Raw genomic sequence first — 9,444 nt, 5'->3', positions numbered from 1 at the left:
CTCGCTGTTGACTTTTTGCTCACATCTTCCCTCAGACCTAAAATTCCCTTTCCCTTCATATTATAGACCACCACTCTCCCACCTTCAGTCTTATTAAAGTCACATCTCCTCCAAGAGCCCTCTCCCCAACTTATCCCTCATTTTCTATACTCCCTCTCCTTTCTGCTGTCGCTATTCACTTGGATCTATACCCTTTAAGCATTTAATATTCACCCCACCCTCAGCTCCGCAGCAATTATGTACCTTTCCATAATTTATTTTAATGTACTTCCCAAAGACAGTAAGCATGTCTACCAACTCTGTTGTATTGTATTCTGTCAAACACTTAGTACAGTGCCGTGCACCCGGGAAGCACTAAAAAAAAACCACCATCACTTGATTGATTAGGAAACTGAAGCCCAGAGAAGTGAAATGACTTCCCCAAGATCACACAGGAGGCAAATGGAAGAAGCTGGATTAGAACCAGGTCTCCTGATTCCCAGGCCTGAGCTCTTTCCCCTAGGTCATGTTGTTTCATAAAACCTCACTTGTCCCTCTCCTCTCTGGTGCCTAAATCATTTCAGACTACCCAGCCTCCCCGCCTCTCAGGGTCGCATCTGGAGAGTTTCTAGGACTCTACCAGTTTCGGCTACAGGAGGGAGAGTAAAGCAGAGGCCTATCCATTCCATTACTAACTTGGGCAGTGGCTAGCAAGTGGAAGACAATCTGCTACAAGTCAAAACTCACCTATACTGGGCAGCAGCAACATGGGAGAGAGTCGAGGGCGGACACTCGAGTTTACTGCGGGAAAGGCGGCAATGGTAAACCATTTCCTGATTTTTACCAAGAAAACTCCAAGGATACACTACCAGAACGATTGCAGTTGGATAGTGGAGCGTTCTGTGTGAGATGTGGTGTCACTGTGGGTCGGAAACAACTCGACGGCATAAGAAATGACCAAGCCTCCCAGAGTCAAGGGGACTGGGTAATCTCCAAGCACATCAATCCCTCCTTAGCCTCCCTTGTGTCTGCCATTTGGGATCAAGGTGTTATCCTTGTGTCTATCAGTCAGTAGTTCTGATTGAGTGCTTACCATGGGTGCTAAGTACTGGGAAATTACCATAGAATTAGTGGACATGATCTCTGCCTTTGAGGAGGAGAGACACTCTCCTGCCTAGCAGGGGAGGCAGACACTAAAATAAATTACCAATACGAAAAAGAAGGAACAGGTTTTGCCCTTGTGGGTTAGATTTTAAGTAATAAGGCTGGGTGAATAATGAGAACTCAGTTACCCTTACAATATAGGAAAAGAGTGGGGCAAATTTTGCCCATTTTACAGGAAATGGAGGCCCAGATAGGGAAAGAGATCTACCTGGAGTTACCCAGTGGTAAAACCTAGATTAAAACCCAGGGCCCTGGGTCTTACTCCTCTGCCTGACCCCCTAGAACGTGGCTCAGTGGAAAAAGCATGGGCTTGGAAGTCAGAGGTCATGGGTTTGAATCCCTGCTCCACCAATTGTCAGCTGTGTGACTTTGGGCAAGTCACTTAACTTCTCTGTGCCTCAGTTCCCTCATCTGTAAAATGGGGATTAAGACCGTGAGCACCAAGTGGGACAACCTGATCACCTTATATCCTCCCCAGCACTTAGAACAATGCTTTACACATAGTAAGTGTTTTACAAATGCCATTATTATTATTATTAGAAAGGACACTACAAACTGTATACTGTAAGCTACAGCCCACCCCGCACCCTCCGCTCCTCTGCCACTAATCATCTCCTCACCGTGTCTCATTCTCGCCTGTCCCGCCATCAACCCCCGGCCCACGTCATCCCCCGGGCCTGGAATACCCTCGATCTGCCCATCCGCCAAGCTAGCTCTCTTCCTCCCTTCAAGGCCCTACTGAGAGCTCACCTCCTCCAGGAGGCCTTCCCAGACCGAGCCCCTTCCTTCCTCTCCCCCTCGTCCCCCTCTCCATCCCCCCATCTTACCTCCTTCCCTTCCCCACAGCACCTGTATATATGTATATATGTTTGTACATATTTATTACTCTATTTATTTATTTATTTATTTATTTTACCTGTACATATCTATTCTATTTATTTTATTTTGTTAGTAGGTTTGGTTTTGTTCTCCATCTCCCCCTTTTAGACTGTGAGCCCACTGTTGGGTAGGGACTGTCTCTATATGTTGCCAACTTGTACTTCCCAAGCGCTTAGTACAGTGCTCTGCACACAGTAAGCACTCAATAAATATGATTGATTGATTGATTGATAGTTGTGGGCAGGAAATGTGTTTGTTATATTGTTATATTGCTCTCTGCCAAGTGCTTAGTGCAGCTCTGCACACAGTAAGCGCTCAGTAAATACAATGGACTGTCGATGGCTGACACTGGGTTCCAAATTCAACAATGCAGAGAATCAAGTCAAGTGTGTGGGAGCCCGGAACGGTCTCTCTGCTGGCTCCTCAGCCACAGAAAATTGCTAGGGCCACCTGATTCTCCTGCTCAGAGAGGTATGAGCCCACCTCCCACTCCCCCTACCCCAGGGCTACTTCCTGGGAAGCAGCATGGCTCAGTGGAAAAAGTCCGGGCTTGGGAGTCAGAGGTCATAAATTCTAATCCCGGATCTGCCACTTGTCAGCTGTGTGACTTTAGGCAAGTCACTTCACTTCTTCTAGACTGTGAGCCCACTGTTGGCTAGGGACTGTCTCTATATGTTGCCAACTTGTACTTCCCAAGCGCTTAGTACAGTGCTCTGCACACAGTAAGCGCTTAATAAATACGATTGATTGATTCTCTGTGCCTCAGTTACCTCATCTGTATAAGGGGGAGTAAGACTGTGAGCCCCACGTGGGACAACCTGATCACCTTGTATCCCCCCAGTGCTTAGAACAATGCTTTGCACATAGTAAGCGCTTAACAAATGTCATCATTATTATTATTATCATTATTTTTATCACGCTGAAGCAGCGTGGCTCAGTGGAAAAGAGCGCGGGCTTTGGAGTCAGAAGTCATGGGTTCAAATCCCTGCTCCACCAACTGTCAGCTGTGTGACCGTCAAGTCACTTAACTTCTCTGTGCCTCAGTTGCCCCATCTGTAAAATGGGGATGAAGACTGTGAGCCTCCCGTGGGACAACCTGATTACCTTGCAACCTCCCCAGCGCTTAGAACAGTGCTTTGCACATAGTAAGCGCTTAATAAATGCCATCAATAATAATAATAATAATAATATTATTATTATTCCTTCCTCTCCCCCTCGCCCCCCTCTCCATCCCCCCATCTTACCTCCTTCCCTTCCCCACAGCACCTGTATATATGTATATATGGTTGTACATATTTATTACTCTATTTATTTATTTATTTATTTTACTTGTACATTTCTATCCTATTTATTTTATTTTGTTGGTATGTTTGGTTTTGTTCTCTGTCTCCCTCTTTTAGACTGTGAGCCCACTGTTGGGTAGGGACTGTCTCTATGTGTTGCCAATTTGTACTTCCCAAGCGCTTAGTACAGTGCTCTGCACATAGTAAGTGCTCAATAAATACGATTGATTGATTGATTGATTGATTAATAATAATAATATTTTTATTCCTGGGCCTGGAGAGGATGGCCAAAAGGAGGAGCAACGAGGCCTCAAGGGTCGAGCATGAGCCTGGGAGTTAAAGGAGCTGAGTTCTAATCCTGAATCCAACATTTACCTACTTTGTGACCTTAGGCAAGTCACCCAATTCTTCTGTGCCTCCGTTACCTCATCTGTAAAATGGGGATTAAGGCTATGAGCCCCAGGTGGGACATAACTGTCTAACCTGATTAGCTGGTATCTGCAGAGAGGCAGCTTGGCCTAGTGGATAGTGCACCTGGCTGGGAGTCAGAAGGACCTGGGTTATAGTCCCGGCTCCACTACTTTTTGGATGTGTGACCCTGGGCAGGTCACTTAACTTCTCTGTGCCTCAGTTACCTGATCTGTAAAATGGGGATTAATGCTGTGGGACATGGACTACCTCCTTACCTCTTACCTCCTTCCCTTCCCCACAGCACTTGTATATATGTATATATGTTTGTACATATTTATTACTCTATTTATTTATTTATTTATTTTACTTGTACCTATCTATTCTATTTATCTTATTTTGTTAGTATGTTTGGTTTTGTTCTCCGTCTCCCCCTTCTAGACTGTGAGCCCACTGTTGGGTAGGGACTGTCTCTATATGTTGCCAACTTGTACTTCCCAAGCGCTTAGTACAGTGCTCTGCACACAGTAAGCACTCAATAAATACGATTGATTGATTGATTGACTATGGCCAACCTGATTAACTTTTATCTCCCCCAGTGCTTAGTCATATAGTAAGCACTTAACAAATTCCATTATTATTATTATTATCATTACCCCAGTGCTTAGTACTGTGCCTGGCACCTACTAAGCACTTAACAAATTATTATTACTATTATAGGCCGTTGAGTGGTTTCCGATTCACAGTGACTCCATGGATATACTTTCTTCAGAAAGTCGTGTCCCCTGCCATAATCCGCAACCTTTCTGATGGTTCTTCCGTTATCATTGTTATGGTCTCTATCCATCTAGCTGCTGGTCTGCCACTTAAAAAATAGAATTACAAAAGAAGGAGACAATGAGATCATCACCTCTGCCCTATTTAGCCTGTTCTGGTCTCGGCAGAAGGATCCGTGGGCATAAATCTCTGCTCTGGTCAAAGGAGCAGTGCCATGAGGCAGGATCAGTGGTGAGCCCGGCTGGGCTGTCGTGTCCCCCCATCGATTGCGGGCAGGGAAGGATTTTAATCCTTCCTTTTTTCCTCTTGCCCCTAAAATGCTTCTTTACTTCTGACTCTGGGGTGTAGGGTGAAGATACTGACCCATCAGGTGGGCAGATTAATACTCAATTTAATTCAGTTGTATTTATTGAGCACTTACTGTGTGCAAAGCACTGTACTAAGGGCTTGGGAGAGTACAGTATAACACCCCAGCCTCTCCATACAATCTCCCCACCTTAGACTGTAAATTCATTGTGGGCAGGGAATATGTCTGTTTATTGTTGTATTGTACTCTCCCAAGCGCTTAGTAAGCAGTTGGTCATGCTGACTGTGTGCAGAGCACTGTTCCGGATGCTCGGGAGAGTAGGAAGCTGGGGCGAGGAATCGTCTGTGGGAAGCAGTGTGGCTCAGTGGAAAGAGCCCGGACTTTGGAGTCAGAGGTCATGGGTTCAAATCGTGGCTCCACCAATTGTCAGCTGTGTGACTTTGGGCGAGTCACTTCACTTCTCTGGGCCTCAGTGACCTCATCTGTAAAATGGGGATGAAGACTGTGAGCCCCCCCGTGGGACAACCTGATCACCTTGCAACCTCCCCAGCATTTAGAACAGTGCTTTACACATAGTAAGCACTTCATAAATACCATTATTATTATTATTATTATTACAGTGATCTGCACACAGTAAGTGCTCAATAAACACGATTGAATGAATGAATGAACAACAGACATATTCCCTGCCCTCAACGAGCACACACACACAAACACATACAAACACACACATACACACACATATGTCAAGGGCAGTGAATCTGTCTGTTTATTGTTGTATTGTACTCTCCCAAGTGCTTAGTACAGTGCTTTGCACACAGTAAGCACTCAATAAAGACGATTGAATTGAATGAATGAATGAATGAATGAACGTTGACACTTACATTGACATTCACTGATACAGACATCCACCGCAATAACATAGTCACACACACTGATACTCACCCGCAAATTGACCCTCATACCACACTTGCACACACACACAAACCCAAGAACAAGCTAGCATACAGCGACAGTTGACGCATACACACAGAGCCACGCTCAGCACCAGTGGCCAGCAGCCGGGCAAAGGCTAGCCTTCCCCTGAGGAACGGGCATGGCCCGCCCTTTGAATTAGAGAAGCAGTGTGGCTCAGTGGAAAGAGCACGGGCTTGGGAGTCCGAGGTCATGGGTTCGAATCCCGCCTCCCCCATGTCTGCTGTGTGAACTTGGGCAAGCCACTTAACTTCTCTGCACCTTATCTGTAAAATGGGGATTGACTGTGAGCCCCCCACGGGACAACCTGATCACCTTGTAACCTCCCCAGAGCTTAGAACAGTGCTTTGCACATAGTAAGCGCGTAATAAATGCCATCATTATTATTATTCTCTGTGCCTCAGTTCTCTCATCTGTAAAATGGGGATGAAGACTGTGAGCCCCACTTGGGACAACCTGATCACCTTGTATTCCCCCCCAGCGCTTAGAACACTGTTTTGCATACAGTAAGCACTTAACAAATACCAACATTATTATTATTATTATTATTAATTTCGGAGCTGCCATCCAACCAGACCACCCCAGGCTGACCTATCAGAGTGTGTGCCTTGGCCCGCTGCCCCCAGCCTTTCTCCCATTCCATCTCTCTCCCCACCAGAGCCGCTGCCCCATCAGGAGCCAGGAGCGGCTAACCTCCCTCGGCGTAGGGACCGGCCTCTCTCTTCCAAAGAGCCGAGGGTGTCCCAACACCACCAGCACACAGGAAGCGCTCAATAAATACGATTGAATGAATGAATGAAAGTTCTTGCTGAATGCAGAGTCCTGGACTGGTCTCCCCCTGGGTGCCCCCCAGCCCACCAAAATGCAACCCACAACTTCTCCTTCAGGTGACCCAGACCCAGCCTTCTTGGCTCTGGGTGCAACAGGAGTCTCCTCCATTCTGTGTCAATTGTATTTAGAGAGTGCTTACTGGGTACAGAGCACTCAGGAGTACAATATAACAATACAACAGACACATTCCCTGCCCACAGCGAGCTTACAGTCTACAGGGATGCATTGTTTTTAGATATTGGATAGTAATAATAATAATAGTAACTGTGATATTTGTTGAGTGCTTACTATGTGCCGGGCACTGTATTAAGCACAGGTTATGTTTGAGATAACCAGTTTTTTAGATGTTGGATAGTGATAATTATAATAATTATTATTATCATTTTATTATTATCACAATAGTAATAATAATAACTGTGGTATTAATAACTGTGAGCGCTATGGCTCAGTGGAAAAGAGCCCGGGCTTTGGAGTCAGAGGTCATGGGTTCAAATACCGACTCCACCACTTGTCAGCTGTGTGACTTCGGGCAAGTCACTTCACTTCTCTGGGCCTCAGTTCCCACATCTGTAAAATGGGGATGAAGACTGTGAGCCCCCCGTGGGACAACCTGATCACCTTGTAACCTCCCCAGTGCTTAGAACAGTGCTTTGCATATAGAAAGCGCTTATTATTATTTGCTAAGTGCTTACTATGTACCAAGCATTGTATTAAGCACAGGGGTAGATGCAAGATAACCAGATCAGTACCACTCCCTGTTCCACCTGGGGCCCGTAGTCAAAGAAGGAGGTAGAACAGGTATTGCATCCCCATTTTAAGATGAGGAAATGAGAAGTGACATTACTCATCCCAGGTCACACAGGAGACAAATTGCCGAGTCGGAATTAGAACCTAGGTCCTCAGACTCCCGGGCCTGTGCTCTTTCCCCTAGGCCCTGTTACTTCTTAGATCTGTGCATTTTATGTGTATTTATGACTGGTCAGCCCCTCGAGTTCAGGAAGTGTATCTTCTCCTTCCTCAGTCCTCTGTGCTCCTCCAGTTCCCACTCACAGCTCTGCCCACAGGGAGAGGTTCCCAGTGTGACTCCTCTGCTTCAGATCCTGGTCTGTCTGCCCGGAACTTGAACCCGGGATGATCTTGCATCGACCCCAACAATAAATACATTCCTGAACAGTAAGTGCTCAGTAAGTGATCAGTGAGAGAAGCAGCATGGCTCAGTGGAAAGAGCCCGGGCTTTGGAGTCAGAGGTCATGGGTTCAAATCCCGGCTCCGCCAATTGTCAGCTGTGTGACTTTGGGCAAGTCACTTCACTTCTCTGGGTCTCAGTTCCCTCATCTGTAAAATGGGGATTAAGACGGCGAGTCCCCCGCGGGACAACCTGATCACCTTGTAACCTCCCCAGCGTTTAGAACAGTGCTTTGCACATAGTAAGCACTTAATAAATGCCATTATTATTATTATGAAAATCACAATTATTATGGCTGTTATTATTTTTATTATTATTATTTCTGGAAGGCGGCTATTTCCCCTCAATTCGCACTGATAGCTCCCTCTTCTGTCTAGCCTCGTTATGGCCCACAAAACCCCCTTCAGTTCCCACCCATTTCCTTACATTCTACTCATCACCTTCCTGCCCAGCATTCATCCAGGCTGGACTTCTGCTCCTCCTTGTTCCAAGGCGTGTGTATCTCTGGGAACTATTGAGATCCTGAGCCTGGACACATACATCTTTGACTTTCATAACAATTATATATATATACATATATATATATTATATATATATAACTTCTCTGTGCTTAATATATATATATTATATATATAATGTGGTTCTGGGAATTCTAATGCTGTGTAGGAGCCGCAATATTATTGTATCCTTACGAGTGGCAATATTATGTTGGTTGCTAAGCAACCTGAAGTTGGCCTGTTGACGAAGTGGAGAAAGGACTTCTAAAAGGAGGCTGAAATTCCAGCGACACTAAGCAAAACAAAGCTTAATGTTACATTTTATCCCGACCAGAGACATTTAAATATTTATGACTGAAGATTGCTGATTAACCCTGAAGGATACTGGGCAGGGATCCTGATATGCACCTGCCCCACTCTGGAGACATTTCTGAAGCGTGGTCAAGGGAGGTCAGCTCGGTCTTGAGGGGGGAGCAGCCATCCCTCTTTAAGATCCAAATAATAATTAATAGGACATTTGTTACACACTTTTCATGTGCCAAGCACTGCACTAAGTGCTGGGTTAGATACAAGTTAAACAAATCAGACTCAATCTCTGCTCCACTTGGGGATTACAGTCTAAATAGGAAGGAGAACAAGGTTTGAAACTCCATTTCACAGATGAGGAAACTGAGGCACTGCAAAATGAAGTGTTTTGCCTAAGGTCACGCAGCAGGGAATCGGCAGAGCTGGAATTAGAATCCAGGTCCTCTGACTCTCAGGCCTGTGTTTTAGCCATCAGACCACACTGCTTCTAAGGTGACATCTGATGATCTTATACCTACTGCAGCCCAGTGATTGGCTTAGAGGAAGTGTTTAGTAGCTGTTTTAGCAATATCACACTCAAGCTACAAAGAGTGCCTCCTTTTTCTAGTGCTGAGGGATAATAATAATGATGGTATGTGTTGAGCGTTTACTATGTTCTAAGCTCTGGGTTAGACATAAGGTTGTCCCACGTGGGGCTCACAGTCTTAATCCCCATTTTACAGATGACATAACTGAGGCACAGAGAAGTTAAGTGGCTTGTCTAAAGTCACATAGCTGACAAGCGGCAAAGCCAGGATTAGAACCAACTACCTCTGACTCCCAAGCCCGTGCTCTTTCCACTAAGCCACACTG

The 9,444-nt window shown here is 45.5% G+C and overlaps 1 non-coding gene across 1 annotated transcript; it reads left to right on the top strand.

The window, feature by feature from the left end:
- The first annotated feature begins 578 nt into the window (after positions 1-578).
- LOC119931272 lies at positions 579-716 on the top strand. Its single transcript, XR_005452121.1, has one exon. It is a non-coding gene; the product is annotated as a small nucleolar RNA SNORA7 (small nucleolar RNA).
- The last annotated feature ends 8,728 nt before the right edge of the window (positions 717-9,444 follow it).

The sequence above is a fragment of the Tachyglossus aculeatus genome, chromosome 7, assembly GCF_015852505.1.
Source record: "Tachyglossus aculeatus isolate mTacAcu1 chromosome 7, mTacAcu1.pri, whole genome shotgun sequence".
NCBI lineage: Eukaryota > Metazoa > Chordata > Mammalia > Monotremata > Tachyglossidae > Tachyglossus > Tachyglossus aculeatus.
The sequence above is the reverse complement of the archived record's forward strand: the minus strand, read 5'-3'. Positions and strand labels throughout refer to the sequence as shown.